Source organism: Protopterus annectens, chromosome 11.part0 (genome assembly GCF_019279795.1).
Source record: "Protopterus annectens isolate FY-2018-M chromosome 11.part0, PAN1.0, whole genome shotgun sequence".
Taxonomy (NCBI): Eukaryota; Metazoa; Chordata; order Ceratodontiformes; family Protopteridae; genus Protopterus; species Protopterus annectens.
Genome location: NC_056745.1, coordinates 1,497,719,448 through 1,497,740,318, shown reverse-complemented (window position 1 = coordinate 1,497,740,318; position 20,871 = coordinate 1,497,719,448). Strand labels below are relative to the sequence as shown.

At 37.4% G+C, this 20,871-nt stretch overlaps 1 protein-coding gene across 1 annotated transcript in view; it reads right to left on the bottom strand.

Annotated features, from left to right (window-relative positions):
* LOC122815936 (plexin-B2-like) overlaps positions 1–20,871 on the bottom strand; it is a 146,260-nt gene that overhangs the window by 65,497 nt on the left and 59,892 nt on the right. The gene's annotated exons all lie outside the window — the stretch shown is intronic.

The window sequence follows — 20,871 nt, the reverse complement described above, 5'->3', positions numbered from 1 at the left end:
AGCCTGACCATTAAGTCTGTAAACAAGAAACTCGGCTCCATGTATAGAATAAAGAACTTCTTAACCCCACACACCAAACTAACTATCGCTCGCACTCATCTCCTCTCCACCCTCCTATATGCCTCCCCGATACTCTCATTCCTCAACAAGAGAGAGCTCAATAAACTCTCTACAGCCTATAACCATATAGCCAGATTCATAACGGGAATGCCTTATCGAACCCACCACTGCCTAAACCTAAAGACACTTGAATGGTTAGAATTGCCCAATATTCTCAAATTCAACCAACTCGCTGAGGCATTTAAAATAATTAACCAACCAGACAAAACCCCCTCACTGAGCAAAATACTTACCCCCTACTCCAACCTAACCTGCCGCAGATCATCTAAAAGTCTCCAGGTACAGACCATTAAATCTAACAACTCGGGAGGTGATGCTCTCTATGCCAATTCCATTGGAAAGCTCTGGAATTCCCTCCCAAACAACCTAAGACTCATGACCTCGCTTAATCAATTCAAAAATCACCTCAAAGAATTCCTGAAGTCCCACTGGCTATGCCCCTGTACTAAACCAGGCTAACACCAAATGTCCAGGACCACCTAAGCCTCTTCCCATCCCAGAGTTATCATTTTTCCCTCAAGGCTGCACAATGTAACCATGTTAGACTATCTACATAAGCTCTGTGCCTGTTACTCAACAGTATGTAAAGCCAACTGTTTTTATGTCTTTATGTTAATAATATTTACTTCTGTTTGTATATGATTTGTACCTTCTTTTCCTCTGGAGCTTTTCTCCCTGGGCCTCTACTGAAAAAGGACATGTATCCAGCTAGACTAGCCCGGTCAACAAATGTAAAATAAAATAAAATAAATAAAATAAAATTGCTTTGAACTTTGGCCAATGTGCTAGTGGCAGAAACTGTTAGGTCAGAACAATGGAACAAAAAGGAAACATGATATGATACTATATGATATGATTGTTCTGAAGCAAAAGTAATAGTTTCATAGCTTGACTGCTTCACTGATAAGCATTTCAGTATTAAATATAAGCCATTTCACCCATTAGCGTATAATAGTTGCTGTTATTTTTTCATGCTGAAAAACAGCCAGAATCATAATAGTGAGGTTTTTCATGATTGTGTTATTAATTCATGAATATATATTGCTACTGTACTAGTAAGGTTATTCAGACTGGGAGATATGTATGAGCTGATCAAGTAGCAATAATCCCATTTATACAGAATAATATTTCCTCTTATTCTTCTACTAGAGATGAAGGATGTCTGTTAAGTAAAAGACTAGATTATACTCCATCTTCTTTTATATTGTTTCATATCTAAAAACAAGTGCCACTCAGCCACAGCCCATAAGGCATAACAACATACCCAACACTCTGGTCATAGGTGGCTCTATAGTCAGGCACACTGATGTTCCACTTACCAGACTAAACAAGAAGAAAGTTACTGTCAGCTGCCAGTCGGGTACCAGGATCCGCCACATAACGCATGCACTCAGGTCACTCCACAACAAGTACAAATATGACTCTGTCATTGTCCATGTTGGTGTGAATGACCTGAGACGTACCTCCCTGTACATGAAAAGGGACATGGAGGAGCTGTCCAATCTTGAAGCCCAGGCAGGTATGACCCTAGCCCTGAGTAGCATCCTGCCATCACCCAGAATGATACCACAGTACAAGGACAAAATGATTGACTTGAACAATTGGCTAAGCTTCTGGTGTCATTCTAAGGGGATCCAGTATCTGTCTGCCTGGGAGGACATGATCGACAAACCACGATGCTTTGCCAGAGATGGCCTGCACCTGTTGCCCCTGGGATTCAGGATACTGGCTAAGGCTCTAGCCACCTCTGTAGTGCCTTTTTTAGGCAAGGTTCAAATGACAAATTCACCACTGTAACAGGTACAAACAAGCAAAATCTGAGGGTAATGCTACTCAATGCTAGAAATCTAAACCTCACAATGCACTCACTCGAGGCACTCCTTAAAATGGAGAACATCAACATCTGTGCAGTGACAGAGACCTGGTTCAAGGCTCCAGAGAGCACCCCTGCATTATCAGGATATAATTTATACCACACCCTTCGGCCACCTAACCTGGACCAAAACACTAAAGGCGGAGGCGTGTCCATTTCATTAAGGATATCCACACCTCCAGGCTAGTTGCTCAGCATAATGCATCTGAGATTATCCAAGTGCAACTAACTCTGGGCAAGTCCGCAATCCAGATTGTAGCTTGCTACAGATCCCTCACCATGCCCCAGGATTCCCACTCCTCATTTCTTAATACACTGGAAAATATTAGGGTGCAGTCTAACACCCTAATAATGGGCGATTTCAACTACCCCACCATTAACTGGGAAAGCTATTCATGTACCAACTCTTGTGCTCAACATTTTCTGGAATTCATAAGTTTCAATGCTTTGGATCAACGTATCCACACCCCCACCAGGGGCAGCAATATCCTAGACCTGGTCATTACCAACACGGGCAACCAGTGTTTCACACCAGAGGTCAATTCCTCATTGGTCAGATCTGGCCACAAGCTAATCAGCCTAGACATCCACATCCAGCCCCCACTAGGGAAACCACCGTAAAAAATTTCTCCAAAGCCAACTTCACACTTCTTAAGACAGAAGTGGTAAACTTCACGACACCCATGCTGACAGACAATAGAGGGACAACTGCTGAATCTTACACAAATGTACTCTATAAGTACTTCCACAAGTGCATGGATCGTGCAATCCCTAACAGAACCAAGATGCTATCCTCCAAAAAAGGAGATCAATCTAGTGGTCCTCTGCAATAAAAAAACTCTGCAACAGAAGAAATAAACTGTTGCAAAAAAAGTATAAAATCCCATATTTGGAGGAACTCCCTGGTCAGCCTCAGTAAGAAGCTGAAATCCCTCATAAAATCCTCCAAAGCTAGTTACGAAAACAAAATCACCACTGATTCTAAAGGCAACAACAAAGCATTCTATAGCTATGTCAAGAATCTCAATGGCAACATTCAGATATGCTCTGAGTTGCAGCACAATGGCACTAAATATACAGAGCCAACTGATATTGCTAGCATCATGGCAGATAAGTTCAGTGCTAACTTTACCCCCTCTCATTCCCTAAAGGGCCCATCTCAATACAGGAAGAATGCAAAGCTCCTGTAATTGCGGCTGCACAATAAAAAACACACTCTCCAAAGCCAAGAACACAGCATCCATGGGACCTGACAACATCCCAGGCTGCGTTCTACATGAACTACAGAACTAACTGGCACCCCACCTAAGTACCATGTTCAATCATAGTCTCACCTCAGGCTTTGTGCCCACTGAATGGCGCACAGTGATGGTTATCCAACTCCACAAAGGGGGAGCCACCATGGACCTTGGGAAGTACCGCCCCATTAGCCTGATGAGCCTGGTCTGCAAGGCTATGGAATGTATCATCATAGAACTTATAAACAATGACATTGGTAATTTCCCAACTCTGGACCCCCCCCAATTTGGGTTTGTAAAAGGCAGATCATGTCTCCTAAACCTGACAGACTTCTCTGAAGTGGTCACCAAAGCTGTAGATGAGGGTAAGGTCATTCACACAGCCTATCTAGATCTCACCAAGGCTTTCGACACCATCCCCCACTCTGGAATTATAGATAAACTCACTAAACTAGGTATAAATCCCTATGTCACAAGATGTGTTGCCAACTGGCTCACTGACAGAACCCACACTGTGAAAGTAGCAGACTCCAAATCCAACTTCAGACCAGTGACAATTGGAGTACTACAGGGTTCAGTCCTCGGTCCTCTCCTGTTTGGTATCTACTTCTCTGAAGTACAGGCTAACACAGAAGGTCTTTGGCTAACTGACTTCGCAGATGACTGCAAACTAGGAGCCATAATCAAAACTCCTAATGATGTGGACATCCTACAAAAGGGCCTCACTGAGACAGATGTCTGATGTCAAAGCCATTGCCTTAAGCTCAATGACAAAAAGTGCATTGTCATTGCTTTTGGTAAAAACTCTGTACCCATGAACTACCACATAGGCAGTAGTCTACTTAACACCAAAAGTGTGATAAGAGATCTTGGGAAACAGGTGGACAGTAGTCTCTCCTTTGATAATCACATTTCCATAGTAGTCAGGAAATCCTTCTACACGGCACATCTCATCACAAAAGGTTTCTCATCCAGGAAAAAAGTGGTCCTTGTTCCCCTCTACTCATCACTCATTAAACCCATTATAGAGTACAACACCCCTTTTGGTATGCACTTCACAAGACATCTACAACAACTGGACAGGCCACAGAAATGCCTCATAAAGAGGATTACCAGCCAGAAACAGATGCCCTACGCAGACCGTCTCAAACAACTCCAGCTTTACTCCGTCGCATATTGCCCTACTCAGAGGCAATCTCTGCCTAACATACAAAGCTATGTCAAACCCAGAGCTGTTGGATATGCTCCACTTAAAGAAATCCCAATCCCTCCGAGCTACATGCTCTAAGGACCTAAACCTTGTCACCACAATAAACAGAACATGCTGGAGGGATAGATTCCTGTCCCAGAGACTTCCCATACTCTGGAACAAACTACCTATCTATACCAAACAAAGCTCCTCATTAGCACTCTTCAAGAAAAATCTTGATGATTGGCTGGGAGATAGGAAATTCACCCCGTGGATCACTTCTGTGGCTCTGCTCGACAGGGGCACAGGAAAATAATTTTCTTGGGTGGCGAAAGCCAGGGTACCTTTTGACTAGGCTTATATAGGCCCTAGGGCTAATAGCCTAGTACCTACATATGAACCTATGAACCTATGAATTTGAAACTTATTCTTAAAACTGAAAAAAAAATTATATGTAACAAAAACAGACCCTGCTCTCAAACAATATATATATATCCCATATATATATATATATATATATATATATATATATATAAAATATATATACATATATATATATATATATATATATATATCCCATATATATATATCACTATCCCATAGTCTTACGACTATCAGGCAGTCCAAAAAGATGTGCTCCATTGTTTCTTTGGGTTAAACATCATCTCACCTTTCACTTATTATATCCCCCTCTCCCCCAGGCATCCACACATGAACCTAATTCACCCTCTATATCCATTGCTAATAACTTCTACTTAGGACCTGCTTCCACATCAGTGATAAAACATATAAACTCCACCATTGATCCACTGCATCAAACATCCCACAAATACCTAAAGAATGCTGTCGATGCCATAGCATATCCAGTCTCCAGCCTTATCAATAGATCAATATCTGAATCATTTGTGCCCTCACTATGGAAAATAATCTTATATTACCCCTCTTAATGAAGGTGGCATCTTGGCTGATGTATCTGTTTTTGACCTATGGCAATATTATTACCTCTCTCAAAAATTCTTGAAAGATTTATTCATAAGGAACTCCTCCACTATCTTCTATAAACATGTTTCTTTATATCCACCCAGCATAGCTTCTGCCCAACACGCAGAACAACTACTGTTCTGTCTTTCACTGACACCATAAATAAACACAGGAACTCAGGCAAACTTGTTTCCTCCTTATTTCTTGACCTGTCAAAAGCCTTAGATACAGATTCTCACCCTAAAGTCCTATATAAACTGTCTTAACTTGGAGTATCCCCTTCTTTAGTACTGTGGTTCAATAGCTATTTAACTGACAGCCTCCAGTCTGTAAAATGGCTGAATATGCTCTATCCATACTGAAATGGCCTCCAATGGTGTATCCCAAGGCTCTGTTCTTGGTCCCCTACTCCTTAATAGCTTTATAAATGACATCTATACCTCTGTAGGTCCAGCCTGTCTTAAACAATATGCTGATAATTATTCTCTTATATGTGTATCTAATAACTTGCCTCAGCTCCTCCATATCATGCAAGAAGTTTTTTTCCTCAGTTGAGAAATAGTTCCATTATGCCCAGCTACTACTCAACCTTAAAGAAACAAAGTTAATACTATTTCTCCCTAAATCACGAGAACATGACTGACAAACTGAATTTCAAAATAATTTCACTAAACAAAACTGCAATTTAAGTACTCTCCCATACAAAACTTCTTGGCGTGATTATAGATGATAAACTTAAACTTGACCTGCATGCTCAAAATAACAAAGATCACTCACCAAAAATTAGAAATGCTCTACAGGCTTAAAAAACTTCCTTAGCAACACCAACAAAACCACTCTTGCCACTACTGACCTTCTCCCAATTCTCTCAAATGGTGCACCCATCTTAACCAACCTTCAGGCTACAGTTAAAAATAAGCTGGAGGCCTGCTATAATAAGGCTGCAAGATGTGCCAGCAACAAATAATACTGCAGCCACCACTGTATTGCCCTTAAGGCTTTGAATTGGCTCAAATTGTTTCAACACTTAGATTACATACAGCTTATCTCCACACACGGTATCATTCATGAAGCTGATGATAGTCCTGCTTTTAGTCCTGTTCTTCATTCTTGTCACTCTAACAGACTACTTCAACCTAATGAACAACATCTTCTCAGCATATATAAACTGTACTAATCCTCTGGCCACTGTCTCTACTCAAACTCTGCCAAAACTGGAATTCTATCCCTCTGCAAATTAGATGTACTTCTAACTTCTCCAACCTTAAACTACTACTAAAAGACCACCTAAATAAATTGCTTCTCTGCTCCTGCACTACCCCAGGCTGAACTAGTCCCTCCCTCCTCCTACCACCGGCATACTTTGACTGTTCAGAGAGAAGGAATTAATAAAATACATTTCTTAGACAAAGATCAAATATATTTTGCCTAGGCTATTTTATCTAGTCATCTCTGTTCTAAAGAGTGTACTCAGAGTGTTTAATGCCATCTCTATGAAGTGCAACTTATGAATTCATTAACTATTGTCAACGTTCTTTTTTTAGCTTGGTATAGCCGTCTAAATATTCGCACTACGTATGTATGTATAGGTCTACACTGTATGAGCTGAAACTGAATTTTTATTTATTTAATATGTTATTCTTCTGTATTAGGCTTTATAATAACTCTATTTAACTGTAACCTTATTATGTCAATATGAAGCTTTTCTTACCAGGCCTCTGCTGAAAAAGAGATGTTATCCCAGTTGCACTTCCCTAGTGAACAAATGGCAAACAAATAAATAAATACATAATCATGAGTCTCCCCATAAAATCCTGTCCTTCCTCACATTAAGTAAATGTTCTTCGCCTTTTCCTAACAGCTTTTTCCACCTCCCTTTCCATCTTACCCACATATCAGCATAACATGTTAGCATAATTCATAGGTGTTTACTAGGCTAACAACCACAAGGGCCTTTTTTGTCATGCCTCCCAAATCTCTGCCAAGTTCTGATACCCTTGATAAGTGTAGGCATGGGCCTGGGAGATGAACCATTTACAGGCTGCCTGAGTCCATTAGAGACATAAGGGCCAAACCAGGGATGAATTTCCATCTTCTCATCCAATTGTTCAAGTTATACTTCATTGGGGTTACAGGGGAACTCTACTTCACAGAGTTTATAGTGTTTTTAATGTCTTCATACCATATATTTTTCTTTTTTCCTTCTGACTTTTCTATATCAATCTTCTATTTTCTCATTTCCCAGTCTTCATTTCTCCTTTCCATCTCTTCATTTGTTTACCCCCCATTTTAATTATTCCCATAATCCCTTATATTTTATTTCTATCTTTATTAATAAGACGTTTTCTTTGACATATTTCTTACTTTTTAGAATCCACAGCAAACATAAAGATGCTAAAAACACAACTGGATTTTTCAAATTCATTCCCGCAGTTTCTATTTTTTATATACTGTCCTTCTCTTAACTAGATTCAACCTTGATCTCCATGTGATACTAAAAACTGTCTGTAACCACTTTTTAAGTCTCCTATCTCAGTTTACCTAGAATAATGGTATTTATTTGATACAGTTCTCTATTGTCTTATTATACATTCACATTCTCCAGATGTTACCACCATTAGATCTGTGTCTTGTTTACTAAAATGAAGTCCTGCTCTGTTAATAATTTATCCAACCCCCTTATTTTGCCATTCCTGCTGCACTCTACCCATCTCATTCTTTTCCTAGCTTCTCCTACTATCCAGCTGACATGTTTGCTATAATAACTGCATTGCCTGCATACATCATTAATGGTATTTATTGAATACCTCCATGTTTATATTTATCTTTTTCATTTTCTTTTTTGTGTATGCTACCACTGCATTCATTATTAATGCAAAAGTACACTATTTAAGGGATACCCTTATCTTATTCCTCTTTGAATTTTAATTCTACCCTTCACCCAGCTATTAATAATTACACCTAATTATTTGTCTTTCTATATAATATGCTTTCAAAATATCCCATAACTGTTGTCTCTTACATTATCATATGCCTTTTCTACATCCCATCAGCTACTTCTTGCATTGTCCTAATCTTCCTTTTTATTATACACTCTTTCTTTAGTTAATATAACATCTCTTTTACTTGTCTTACATTAACTGAGTATACTCCTTCCATCCACTTTTTCTAATGCATTCTAAACTTGTCTATATTATCTTAATCAGTTTTATAGTCTGCATTTATTAATGTAATTTGCTTCCAGTTAATGCATTTTCTCTACTGACTTTTTTCTCGGAAGCAGTTTTATAATTACATCACATATACATCCATCTGCTAAACCCTCTTCCTTCTTTTCATCTGTCACCTTAACTAAATTTTATTTCTGCTCTTCAAAACAATAACCAATAGCATCTGTCTGAGACACTGAATTTTCATTACACTTTATTAGTATTGTTTCAACTTCTACAATTATTTTTTTTTTTACTCTTTTAATTATTTCATTTTCTACTTCTAATACTGACCCTGTCCCCAGACAATGTTTTTCTTTTTGTCTGTTCTCCTTTCATACCTCTGTTGGTATAACTTTTATTACTTTTTGTTCAGTTTCTTTCTGTTCTTTATTATTTATTGTCACTTCTTGTGTTATTACTTCTATATTTTTTGCTTTTTAACATTCTTTCCTAAAAATGCTAACACCTCTTATTTTGCTCCTTGTACCAGAAAACATAATCTTTTTAATGAATTCTGTATTTTTTATCTTGTTCATAATTCCATGTCAATGTAACATAATTTTCATTGTCTTCTTTTAGCAAATCCATCATGTCTTCTGCTAAGTGTACCAGTTATTTCCTTAAAGTATACATTTTTCTGCTTCTACACAAACCTTTTTAATTTTCTTTTTATATTCAATCCAACACTTTGTCCAGTTTTCATACACAAATCTAGTAGTTATATAATGTTTCTACAAATTGTTTTCTTCCCTATGAAATTCTTCTCTAATGTGTTCCCCATTCAATTCTTTAGTCCTTTACCTGCTTAATATCACTTTTGTTCATTCCTATTCTTGACTAAATAGCTTCATGCTCTATCCATTTTCCTCCATTAAATATTTCTGTCCTTAACGTTGCTTCCTCTATATGTACAAATTCCTTTATTCTCCTCATTTCACCCACCCTTATCACTTCTCTCAACTTTATGTTTTTTGAACTCTTACCTTTCACTTTCCTAACATCACAATTAAAATCGCCTGTCTATAGTCATATTTACTATTACACGTAGTTTTAGCTGTTCACATAATTCTGCCCTTTCCTTAATGTTTATGTAAGCATCATCACCATGAATGGAACATCTAGGGGATGTGAAAAATATGAGGCTTAATAACCCTGTAGCTCAACACTTTCATTCTGTTCACAATGGTAATGCCAGCGGTTTATATTTTACTGTATTAAACAAGCCATATGCAGTACAAGGCGTGGAATATGTGAGTACTCTCCTTAGAATACAAAGCAGGTATATTATAAATTTTGGAACCTTATGGCCTGATTGTCTTAATATGGAATTAGATTTGCATATATAAAATTATAATATTATTGCAATGCATGTTTTGGATATAAGCATGTATTTTAAACGTCACTATATTAATTTTCTGGCACATATTATTATTATTAGGTTTAAGACAGGTTGCTTGTAAACCAAATATTTGTCAGTTAGTCTTTCAGAATTAATTGTTTTATTCACCTGTTAAGGCTGCGGTGGTGCAGCAGTTAGCATCGTCGCCTCACAGCAAGAGGTTCTCCGGTTCGATTCTCAGCTAGAGCACCTTCTATGTGGATTCTGCATGTCCTCCCTGTGGTTGAGTGACATTTAAAGACATGCAGGTAGGTGAGTGTGTGAATGGGCGTGTCTTCTTTGAAGGTTGGGCATTGGGCTGGCACCTCGGCACTGTAAAAATCCACTGCCAATCATTAGCAGACCAGAGTTCCGCTGTGGCGACCCCTAACTGGGAGAAGCCAAAAGACATTAGTTTTATTCACCTGTTTGGTTCTTATGCATTTGCATCACCATGACTCACTAATTGATTTATTAAATAATTGCCTCAGTGAATTGTATTTAATTAAACACTATCCTATTGAAGAATTATTTCCTGGAAGGCTTGATGCTGAAGTACTAGGAAGCATAGTATAGCTTGGATGGCGATCGTTTCTCCAGTCTCCTGTGTTCTTTTTGAGGTACTAGAGCCCTGCATATTTCTAGTCTCCTGTGTGTTTTTTGAGGTACTAGAGCCTTGCATATTTCTAGTCTCCTGTGTGTTTTTTGAGGTACTAGAGCCCTACATATTTCTATTCTCCTGTGTGTTTTTTGAGGTACTAGAACCCTGCATATTTCTAGTCTCCTGTGTGTTTTTGAGGTACTAGAGCCCTGCAGATTTCTAGTCTCCTGTGTGTTTTTTGAGGTACTAGAGCCCTGCATATTTCTAGTCTCCTGTGTGTTTTTGAGGTACTAGAGCCCTGCATATTTCTAGTCTCCTGTGTGTTTTTGAGGTACTAGAGCCCTGCATATTTCTAGTCTCCTGTGTGTTTTTGAGGTACTAGAGCCCTGCATATTTCTAGTCTCCTGTGTGTTTTTTGAAGTACTAGAGCCCTGCATATTTCTAGTCTTCTGTGTGTTTTTTGAGGTACTAGAGCCCTGCATATTTCTCTGAACTCTTGTGCTTTCTTTCCATTCAACTTTCAGGTCTTCAGCTGGTCTACCTTAGAATATCAAAAGCCGACATCGTCGAAGATGGAGTCATTGAGATGACATCCATGAAAACCAACTTCATTGACAGACCAAATGAACAAAATACTTTCCAGGGTAAGTACTAAGTCACCCAAACACACACAAAACCAACCCCGGAACACTCAAAACCCACCCAGGTGGGGGGGCTGCACCCCCCACACCCTCCCCAATTAAATATACGAACTCTGAGATCACACTACAGTTTGGGAAAGAGCAAAATTCATCTTCACTGGCAACAGGTTACTTGCCCTGGGAAGGATTGCCCTAGGCTGGATGCAGTATGGGTCCATAGTGTAGGTTAGAGTAGGCTGGATGCTCTATGAGACATGTTCTCCTAGAGGATACTGTGCACCACAGCTGAGGCCTAAAGCAGTTAATCCGTACAAATCTTCCCCGCTAGGCACCATCTCAAGTCTGTGTTGCTGACCACTACTCCATTGTTAGGTAAGTTTCAAGAGGAAATACCAGGCATGATTTTGGGAGATGGCAGCAACCCCACAGAGACACAGACAGAACATACAAACTCCACACAGGCATTAGCCAGAGGTCAAGATTGAACCTTGTACCTTATGCAAGAGAGGCAAAGACCTTAAACATTATGCCAACTGCTTTACATGTCTGAATAAGCATATACCACAATAATTCTTATTGGCATTGCTAAGATCATGCACCAGTGATGCACTACCATGTGATCTACCACTTCAGTATATTCTCACTATCTTACCACTACTATACCTGCACGTCATTCCACCACCAAATTCCACACAATTTACTTCCCCACAGTCTTATTAATTGATTTTTTTTATTTTTTTTAATGTTACACGTCTTAGTTGTATTATATCAGTTTCTAAGGTAGCACATTTATAAATCATTAATCTTATCACATCATTCACCAAATTATTCACATTGAGACACTAGATTTTAATTATCCATTCCATTTTTGTTCTTTTAAAAATTTTTGTTTAAAGCTTTTTCTACCGATCACACTTTTCTCCCAATAAAATGTCTTCCTTTTATTTGTTGCCATCTTACATTCTGTTCTTCTCTCTCTCTTCACTTGCCAGTTTCTCATAAATGCTTTCAACAAAGGGACTGACATCACCTCTTCCCCACCCTCTTTCCATTTTCTAGTTCTTCTAGAACTTTCCCTGTGTCATCGGTAATGCCATTTTCTTTTACATGTTCCTTTTCACTTACATTTTCTATAACATTTTTAATCATCACATTTCCCTCTGTTCCCCACAATACACACAACAATGTCCTTTTATTTATAATATTCAGCAACACACTCTTTTGGAATATGCCCTTTCTCTCCACTTTGCATACATCTTCTCCTATTGTGTCCAATCAAGTGTTCTTCTGTCCCATAAGAAAACATGTTTTTGGTTGGCCTCAGTATCTTAGAAATTACCTAGTCCCAGAAATATATCACTCTGGTGGCATCCCAAATTAAACAGAATATACAACAAAAGGAAAAACTAATGCAAAAATCACGAATGGCAGTTTACATAAAGATAAAAACTCTATTATCAAACTAAGAGGGCTAATTAGGTAAAACAAAGGCAACTTTGAGGTTAAGTTACCCTTCCAGGTGAAAGACTGCTATAAGGCCTTCTTCAGCCATGTCAGAAGCCTCAAGGACAGCATGCAATGATGTGTTAAACTTTTGGTTAATAGTGCCACATTCAGTGAGCCTGGTGCTGTAGCAAACCTGTAAGCAGACAGATTCAGTTTCAGCTTACTCCCATCTCACCCCCAACCATCCCCCAAGAAATATGCTCAAATATAACCCCTCTGACTACAGTTAGGGAACATGTACTGGGTGTGCTCGCTAAAACCAACAACACTGCCTCAATGGACCCCATTAACATCCCCAGATGCCTCCCGAACAGTGTAAAATATGACTTATCAGGACCCCAGGAGTCACTATTTAACCATAGTCTTAAAACAGGCTCTGTACCATGAGAATAGAGGACTATAACAATTAACTCCCTTCATAAGGGAGGACCTTCAACAGATCCTGGAAACTACAGAGCCATTAGTCTGACTAGTTTTATTTGCAAAGCAATGGAAAAAAAATATCATGGAAATTATCAACAAGGACATAGGAAACCTCTAGACACTGGATCCATCCCAGTTTGGCTTTGTCAAAGGAAGGTCATGCTTACTGAACCTGGTGGACTTCTTTGAAAGGTCACTAAGGCAATGGATGAGGGGAATGTGGTGCAGACCACCTACCTGGCTAAAGCATTTGATACAATGCCCTATTTGGGCACTGCCAACAAACTTATGGAACTAGGAATAAACCCCTTTATAACATGGATAGGAACCAAGAAGTTAGGATCAGTGAGGCCACCTCCACAAAGAGGCTGGTCACCAGTGGAGTCCCTCCTCTTTGGCATCTGCTTCTTGGATGTCAAAGCCAGTGTCAAAGGCCTCTGGCTGATGCAGTTCGCAGATAACTACAAAGTGGGAGCAGTCATTGAATACCCCAAGATGAGAGCACCTTTCAGGAAGGTCTAACACAGAAAATGCTTGATGCCAAAGCCATGGCTTAAAACCCAGTGCCAAGAAATGCATTATAGTACCTTTTGGGAAGTCAGCCACCCCTATGTAACTGTGTCATCAATAAAGCACCTACAAAAGTTGATTCACTAGTCAGGGATCTGGGAACTCGTAAACAGTAATCTAGCCTTGGAGCAATATGTGTCCAAGGTACTAACAAAATCCTTCTAGGTTGCTCAACTTATAAGTAAGGGCATGACATCTAGGTCCAGAGAGGTCATTGTGCTACTGTACTTGGCCCTCATAAGACCCATTATAGAGTACAATGTCCCCTTTGGTATGTACCTGACCAGACGCATGTAGCTACTGCAGTGTCAGCAAAGGTTGCTTACAAAAAAATACATGGAGTAAACAAAATCTCCTATGCTAATTGCTTCAGAGCCCTGTCTTTTTACTCTGTATCAAATAGACTGCTGAAAGAAGATATCCTCTTGACATACAAGGCAACCCTGGACCCTGTTTCATGAACCATTTTCACTTCTGCAACACAAACAGTATCAGAACTACTAGTTAAAAAGATAAACATTTTGCTTTTAACATAAATAAGACATATTGGAGAGGCAGCTATGTTTCTCAGACAATCCCCATTCTCTGAAACAGGCTCCCATCCATGTGAAGCAGAGCTTCTCCCAAACCTTATTTAAGTGCAACTTGGACCAAAGGATGGATAATCTGAAATTCACCCCAGTCTGGTGCCTATGTCTCTGATGGAGCAAAGCAGTCAGTAAATCTCTCCTATATAAATCAAATTTGAGGCTCACACCTGGGCTGCATGGCTTGGCTTATAAGGGCCCTAGTGGTTGTCAGCCTAATGCACATATATGAACCTATGAACTTTTAAACCCCTCTAACAAAATCAGCATTAATAGCACTGTGGATATGTTGAATAATGCCATTTTCCAATTTTAGTTACAGCATATTCCCATCTCCCAGACTATATGCCTCTCTTATATTTATCATTTACAAAGTCATCTGCATTTTCACATACATTTTTAAATAATTTTCCAAAGCCTTTTTTTCACCATCAGTCCTAAACTGTACAGTCACTCTTTACTTTAACTCTCTATTTTATGTTGTGTAAACAACATTTTTTCCATAAAAAGTCATTTTCCTTCACTTTACATTCTTTAAGGAACTTTTCCATCCCTTTTCCAGCTTCAAATATAATGTCACAAAATATATTTACTAATAAAAGAAGTGCTCTTACATCTGGTACCTTTATTCCAAAAGCACAATTACATTGTCCCAGTTATTATATCTGTGCATAGTATCACTTATCAATTATTCAATAAAGATTGCTCTGAAAATTAAGAATCCAGTGCTTTATTTCATCAAGAAGGGTTTACTCACTGATCTATGATTACTACGGTGGTATAGTACAGTATATTCCAAAGGAAGAACCTACAAGCTTTACCTTCCTTGGTCCTTACATATATAGTATCTGTTGCATTGCTTGTGCTGGTCCTTACATATATAATAGCTGTTGTATTGCTTGTGCAGGTCCTTACATATATAATATCTGTTGCATTGCTTGTGCTGGTCCTTATATATATAATATCTGTTGCATTGCTTGTGCTGGTCCTTACATATATAATATCTGTTATATTGCTTGTGCTGGTCCTTACATATATAATATCTGTTGCATTGCTTGTGCTGGTCCTTACATATATAATATCTATTGCATTGCTTGTGCTGGTCCTTACATATATAATATCTGTTGCATTGCTTGTGCTGGTCCTTACATATATAATATCTGTTGTATTGCTTGTGCTGGTCCTTACATATATAATATCTGTTGTATTGCTTGTGCTGGTCCTTACATATATAATATCTGTTGCATTGCTTGTGCTGGTCCTTACATATATAATATCTGTTGCATTGCTTGTAATGGTCCTTACATATATAATATCTGTTGTATTGCTTGTGCTGGTCCTTACATATATAATATCTGTTGTATTGCTTGTGCTGGTCCTTACATATATAATATCTGTTGTATTGTTTGTGCTGGTCCTTACATATATAATATCTGTTGTATTGCTTGTGCTGGTCCTTACATATATAATATCTGTTGTATTGCTTGTGCTGGTCCTTACATATATAATATCTGTTGTATTGCTTGTGCTGGTCCTTACATATATAATATCTGTTGTATTTTTGATTATATTCTGTGTATTTCTTTCTCTGTTCTCTTCCACTCCGATTTTCTTTGCTTCTCTTCTTTATCCGCTGCTCTCTCTGCCACCATCTCTTAGTAATTCTGTTTTCCTTCTTCCCTTCCTTTTTTTCCTCATTCTGGACTTTTTAACTCTTTCTTTCTCATCTTGTGGAATTTTATGCATTATTTGTGTCCTCTTGCCATCGTCTGGCTCTCCATTTTTCAGCATTTCTTGAAGAAATCCATCCTGCAACCTTCCTGATTGAAGGGTTGCAGTTTCAGTTCCTTCTTCCTTTGCTGTCAGCCTGTAAGATTTTCTATGACTTGGTCTCACCAAATACATTTTGTTGAAACAAAAACTCCAAATGCACCATATCTGTATTAACATCACTCTCCTCTCATTCTCTTACCCGATGTTCCTGATGTGTATCTGTATTAACATCACTCTCCTCTCATTCTCTATGTCATGTACCTGATATACCTCTGCCATACACGCTCTGCAATTCTACTCCCAGCTGCCACTGTGCTATAAACACAAAATTGTGTAGTAAACAAAGAGTAGTGGAATTTCCCTGACACCCTGGCCACATTTCCTTAGTAGTATAAATACCACCTCAGGTCTTCCCTGAAATGTGGTCACTAGCCTAGTGGGACTTACCTGTCAACACAGGATAAATAAATAAATAAGTAATAAAAAAAAATTAATTTCTATCTAATTTCTAAGATTTGCACTTGTCCCCTCCTCTACAACTAGTAAGAGGGAAGCTAAAAGATTTGATGGAATTTTTGCAATTTATTAATGAAGTACATATGAAAGAAAAGCATGGCTCTTGCATGAATTAGATTTAAGAGCCTTATAAACCAGTATCCCTCAGTTAGATTAGAATCCTTAGATACTGGTTCCTTGGCTTAATACTTTTTACTCATGTTTAATTGAGATAGCTCTTACAATTTTTTTATTCAACAATGTGTGTCATCTCCAACTACAATGGACCATTATAGCAGCATCATTTGCTGAAATGGATATGGGCCTACTTATGGGATATTTGGAAGACATACTAATCTATTATGCCAGTCAAAATCAATACCTGCCAGACATGGATATATATATGTTACAGGCATACTGATGACTGCTGGCTTACTTTGAAATCTAATTTACTGGAGTTAAAGCAACTTGTAGCATATCTCAATGAAAATAGGTTGATGTACTATTAACCAATAACTCCAATGATAATTTGAAGACCATAGCATACAGGAGCCCCTTTAGTAAGAATTCCTTATTACATGTCATTAGTTCTCGCCCAAATCATATAATGCAAAACAAACCCAAGTTGCAACTTTTATGACTTAAAAGAGTTTGCTCAGAAGTTGAAGAATTCCAGAAACGGTCAGAAGAATGTACACACAGATTTATCCATAAGGTTTACGCCCACCAATATGGCAGACACTAGCCAAAGACAAGGACTGATAAAATACAAGGTACTCACACTGACCAGGAACACAAAATGCCTTTTGTTACAAGTTAGGGTACTAATATTAATAAAATTAGTGAAACTATCAACAACCAGTGGGATATTTTGCATAGTGACTTTGATCTTTTTAATATGATACTGATGCATGTATATTCACTTTTAGGCGACAGAAAACAGTTGTTCAAAAAATTGGAACATTTGGATTTGTTTGACAGATATTTAGACAAATAACTTTCCAAATCACTATCGCAAGTTTAAATGTGACAGATTGTGCACCATGGAAAAATGATTCTTTGTGCAAATATGTAATTAGAAATAAGAGTTTTTCTTCAGTGAATACATCATTTTTTAAAGAATGACACTTGATTTTTTTTGTGGATCTGAATGGGTTATTTACCTGGCTTTGTGTTCTTGCTATGTTGGTAAAACTTCTAGGATGTTCTAAACATATATAACTGGCCATTTAAGCGATATACATTGTCGTAAAAATAGTAGCACTTTACATAATGATAAGGTGAAACATCCTAGAGCATCTCTTCTGTTTACTGGCATAGATAAGCTAACAAGAACTCCCAATAACAAAACAGGTTGGCAGAAAAGTTTGACAGGTAACAAACAAAGGGGATCTCTGGCCTCAGGACTGAATGAACATTTAGAACTTTGTTTTCCGAAGTTGGGAACTATATATTGTTTAGTTATTATATGAATTACTGTACATATTATTATAAAATAGTATATGTACTATTTTATATCAGTTTGTTATGATATTCCATGTATATCACTAAATGATGATATATCATTAAACTTTTTTTAAAGAGTCTAGGTTTTAAGTGACAATTCTATTCATAATTTTTAGAGACCTACAACAGATACTCAGTTCTCTTTCATATTCTTTAATATTATAAAATGAATCTTTCCATTAACTGCAATTTGTGACATAACTTTCCTGTTTTATTTAAAGAAGGAGGTTGACAGATAGGGATAGATTGTACTAATGAATTCATTTTCATGAACACCTGTCTGGTTCTGTAACACATGTTCTGACCAGTCAACTTTCCTGGCCAATATATATTATATTCCATACTATTTATTTGTATTTTATTATTCCAAGATATGATTCATGTATCCTCTTAAGAGGTTATTTTCTAAGTTAATTGGAAGTTGCTATTTGTCATCTTTGAACATTATGTTCTACACAACTTATTTTCTTCCATGGAACAATAGACTTGGTTATGTTCCTTAGTGATTTTTGCTCAGACTTTCACTATAAGGACTTACAATAACTACTTTTCTTAGTGTCAGTACATCTCTGGACTTTTTTTTACTTTGGATTCTCTGACTGGCTAACTGTGGTAACACCCAATGAACCTCTAGTTCTCTTTATAGCAATTCTTCATGCTTCTCTGGTAAATATGCTCTATTCAGCATATCTGCTGTGTGCTATATATTATGTATTGTTCCTAGACAGGTTTGTATTTTTTCAGATTGTACTTCTGTAGATAAACTAACAACCACTGAAGTCTCAGAATTTACGTTCTGATTATAGTTAACATACAACTCCAAATTTATAATGAAGTTTAAATTCTTGTATATTTAAACATTAATAAAGTCTGCCTTCTTGTAAATAATGTTTAGCTTATTCATTGTCATATTTTCTAAATGTAATGTTTGTCTAATGTCTTAATGGTACTATTTTTCTTTGTATTTCTAACTACATTTTCTACTTGTGATTATCTTTGCTTTTGTGGTCTGGGTCACTGTTGAAAAGGATCCCTGGATCAGTTCACTTACCTGGTTAACAAATCTAACATGTTCTGTAAACATTTATGAATCAGTAAACATCTGTGAAACCATCAACCATAAATCACCACTCAGCAGTGATTCTTGAAATCTGGTTAGTAATACATCCCAGATAAATGGTAGAGATCTACTCCTTAAACTACCTTTAATCCTCAAAATGTATTCAGTGGAGTGTAATAGAATGGATTTCATATTTCCGATAAAAGAGTATGAAGAGCATTTGAAATAAGACCAGGAATGTATATTAAATGTGAAATAGCACTAGTATAGTATGAAGTCAGTGACTATTGTAGTTTATCTAAAGTACATTTTTCCACCGATGCTTATCTGACTCTTTATTTTGTTGTGAATTTTGACGGATCATTATTCATTTCCGCTGTGGCGACCCCTAACTGGGAAAAGTCGAAAGATACAACAACGTTATTCATTTCTTTCAGCAGTCAGGTCTCATTCTGGATGGGCTATAAGAATTTTTTATGGTAAAACCCAACTTATGGTTGTTTGCTCAACACTGCCAATGGTATAATAAAAAGTAACTTGTATTATGTTATTCTTTGTTCTAAAACGTATTTGAGTTATTATTTGGATTTGTTATCTGAATGTTTTAATTAAGCTAACTAGAAATACAAACTTGTCAAGAAAAAAACATTTTAATGGATATCACAAAGCAAAAGTTAATTTCTATGAAACAAAAAGTTAAATCGAAACTCAGATTTACAAATGACGATACAGAGGATTATGATGGGGTATCAGATGATAACCAACTTATTATGTGTTCATGCCTTGGATGCCAAGAAAATCACCTCAACAGTGAAGATCAAGAGTTGAATCTTGGCATCCATGTTGAGAACATGAAATAAAAATGTTATAATTGGTGCCGTGATCACAATTCTTTTTAGTGCACGGAGCTTTAGTTGCTCCATCTACTACTAGTTGCAGAAAAAAGAGCAAAGTGTTTTCCTTTCAAAGTCATAAAGCACTTGGCAAGCATTGTCAGAAAGACAGTGTAACACATTCTCTTATATTACAGAAAGCTGAGGACATATTACTGACACAGGCAGCAGGCTGAAACAACTCTGTTTTTAATTCTGTCACTGTCATTTGCTGGCCAGTGCTGGCAGGTGTAACTGCCTTGCTTGAAAACCGATCTTAACAACTGAAGCCGAAGTGGTTAATAATTATTAAGATCAGGTCTTGTGTTACAGAATCACTTAACTGGTTTCTCTTTTTCACAATATTAGAGCGTAATCATCTCGCTCTATGCTCTACACTAAAGTTAACTGTTAATTTGCAACTTCAGATCGACAACTAAATACTGACCTTAGCCGACTTCTCTTAAGTGGTAATACACTGTTTCTCATTCACTGTGGAATTCTTCCTGCAGACAGGTCTTACAAACTCCAAAATACTCTTGTAAAAAGATAAAGTCTTTTAAAGATCCTTTCTATTACAGTGACTCATGATTTCAAAATCATGACTTTCAGACACTCAAAATGACTAAATAAAATCATTTCCATGTTACCACTCACCAAACGCCTACAAACTTTCAGACGGATTATTTTAATACCAGCTGAGTTTGAGTCATGCTGTAACACACATAAACTATTGATTTTTAACAGGCAATGGGTATTTGTTTTCAAATTCAGACACATTCTGGCCATGCAGTAAGTTTCAGATGTCAGCACAAGCTAAAATATTAAGATTTCATGGCTTATATT